At 48.1% G+C, this 3,123-nt stretch overlaps 1 pseudogene; it reads right to left on the reverse strand.

Annotated features, from left to right (window-relative positions):
• Positions 1 to 643: 643 nt before the first annotated feature.
• On the reverse strand, positions 644 to 2,897 carry LOC140387316 (inositol-3-phosphate synthase 1-B-like; annotated as a pseudogene).
• Between the last annotated feature and the right edge of the window lie 226 nt (positions 2,898 to 3,123).

Raw genomic sequence — 3,123 nt, forward strand, 5'->3', positions numbered from 1 at the left:
CAACATGAAAATATTTCACATAAAACATTCTTGACAAAGTTTCATCTGATGCAAAACTACATAGTCATCCACAGCACCACAAGGCTAGGATGTGGCAAACAGGATTGACCTTGAATATTCCAGTGTTTGAGAGATGATTAAAAAGAGCAGATATATTCAGAATAGCTTAGAGTTAGAAATCTAAAACAAAAAATTGGGGTGACCCAGAGAACAGTTAAATTACTACACCATTGGCTGCAAGTAATGTCATGATATTCAAACATACATCATAACACATACATAATGATAGACAGACCAACGGACCAATTAGCACACATAACACGACAGCCAATCAGAGACAAGAGCAGACACAGTATAAGACAAGAAACACAACACTTGCTGGGCAGTCCATCTGGAGACAGCACAGGGCCAGGACCTCATAGCAAGACACTCACACAGTCACAACATGCTGAGTACCAAGTCTGATGTATAAATAGTTAGATGGAATAAAACTGCGTTGTACCAATCGCAACCGTGTTGGTTCGTCTGTACCTCAGAGCACCCAACACTTCACACCGACCTCAACAAATCCCAACGAGGTTTGGCTCTGGAGCTGAACAATTCAGAGCACCCAACACCTCAAGTAAGATCTTTGAAAATTTAATTAACATATCCATTGATGTGACCATTTAAAATCTAGTTTGTGTGGAGGAGGATATTGTTGAGCTTTACAGTTTTGTGAGGTGCAGATTGAGCTGCAGAGTGACCAGGCATCTGGGTCGTCACAAAGCTCATTTGCATCTTGTGTTCCAGGAACATGTGGTTCTGAGGGGGAAGGGCCAGACGAGCTCTCACATGTGTTATGGAGGACAATGGTGTTAGTGCCCCCCATCATAATTTCTGATGTATATTCATCCATCACACGCTTGCTATCTCCAACACCTGGAACATATTTAATTACAACCTTTAAACCAGCACTGACGAGGAAGTCTACAAGAACAGATTTTATCTTTGTCTGGCCAGATTTGAAGTCATCACCACTGGTAAATACCTTGGGCTGGATTCTCCGATTCTGGGGCTATGTTCCCACGCCGGCATGGAAACGGTGGGAAACTGGCGCTAAGCGGCCACCGATTCCCCATTTTGCTGGGGGCTAGCAGGACGGCAGCGTAGAGCACCCTGCACTAGCTGCCGCTACGCCCCGGAGAATTGCCGGGTCCGTGGCCGCGCACGCACATCGCGTGCCGTGGACCACCCGCCCCCCCCTACCCACCCCACCCCCACAGTGCCCCCAGCCCCGCATAATGTACCCCCCTGCCTGGGGATCGGCCCTCCCCCGACAGTGGCAGTGCTGGACTGAGTCCGCAGCCGCCACGCCGAGTTCCCGACGGATGAGACCATGAGAGACCCATGCCATCGGGAACTCGGTCGGTCGGGGGCGGAGCATCGGCCTGAGGCCGTCGATACGAAGCACGGCGTACTTTACGAGTACGTTGATTTGGAGGAGGTGGAGCCTTGCAAAAGTGGTGCCGCTTCGATTTGCTCGTAAATTTGGATTGTCCGGCCGTTCGCCGAACGCGATTTCGGTATCGGCGACCGGAGAATCCAGCCCCTTGCGTTTGAGTCAAGATCACCAATTCCTAGTACAAAGGTATTCTGTGGGGATCGATTGATGTAAGCACAGCCCTGCAAAATGCTAGCCACGGCAAACATGGATGTGGAGATACCTCCCTTCCACATTGCAAAGGAGAATTAAACAAGGTGATGACAAATTAGTATGTCACACAGCGGGATATTCTGACAACTGCATTTCACAGTTCCAAAAGCAGTTGGGTAGCAAGATAGCAAATAACTCAGTTGGACAGCACACTAATTTGTCTATTTGATAATTGTTCCAGTGGCGCACTACCTCAATCGCCTTCATGAGACTTTCTGCTGCCATTGACACCAGGAATGACATGACAAAAATGCTCAGCATTCGCTGTCCACTAGATAATCCCTTTGCTGACTCCACTCTTTGCGTTGAAGTCCCCGATGTCCTTTCTAATTTGCTCCACCTGCTCCTTTTTGGAATCTTTGATTAAATTATCTGCCCTGTCCTCCTGATTAGCAGCAATGAATTCTGGAATGTGTACAGATGGTCGAGGGTGGGACGTCTTCTTGTGAGGCTTCAGCTGTTCCTGAAGCTGCCAGTCGAGGGCCTGAGCTCGCACCATGGCATCAGAGAGGTTCATGGAGGAGATATCCCAGCCATCAAACACAGTGTCATTTGGATTCACTGTGGGCAGTAGATCCTTGAAGGCCTGTACACATATAGATACATAGAAGATAGGAGCAGGAGGAGGAGGAGGCCTTATGGCCCATCGAGCCTGCTCCGCCATTCATACGATCATGGCTGATCATCCAACTCAATAGTCTAATTCTGCTTTCCCCCCATAACCTTTGATCCCATTCTGCCCAAGTGGTATATCCAGCCGCCTCTTGAATATTCAAAGTTTTAGCATCAACTACTTCCTGTGGTAATGAATTCAACAGGCTCACCACTCTTTGTGTGAAGAAATGTCTCCTTATCTCTGTCCGAAATGGTTTACCCTGAATCCTCAGACTGTGACCCCTGGTTCTGGACACACCCATCACTGGTAACATCTTCCTGTTTTGGTTATCCAGGAAAGTCCCAACTTGTTGGCCAGAACTGCTGCGGTAGCCGTTGTTCCATTGTTACCACCCTATCGAACGAGCATCACGCCAAGTTTTGGCACCTCCCTCTCCGTGCGGAAGGTGAACTTGGTAGAACATGGTTTCACCTGAATTGGTCCATTCTCTTCATAGTCATGTGTAGTCTGGTAGGGATATACTTCCTCAATGTAATCCTTGTTGTATGTCACGTCTGGGCTCTCAATAGTAAACTTCACAGCCATCCTGAACTGGGTGGGGAACACCTTTCCGCATGCTCGTCACTCCTTGCTCGGACCATTCAAATTTTCGGCTCTTTCATTCCTGGAGCCATGCCTCTGCACCAGTCCCTTCGGCAATCTGCACAGTGACCTCGCACGCACCGCATCGCTTTGTCTATCCCAGGCATCATAAACTATAATAATAATCTTCATTGTCACAAGTAGGCTTATATTAACACTGCAATGAAGT

Source organism: Scyliorhinus torazame, chromosome 12 (assembly GCF_047496885.1).
Source record: "Scyliorhinus torazame isolate Kashiwa2021f chromosome 12, sScyTor2.1, whole genome shotgun sequence".
Classification (NCBI taxonomy): domain Eukaryota; kingdom Metazoa; phylum Chordata; class Chondrichthyes; order Carcharhiniformes; family Scyliorhinidae; genus Scyliorhinus; species Scyliorhinus torazame.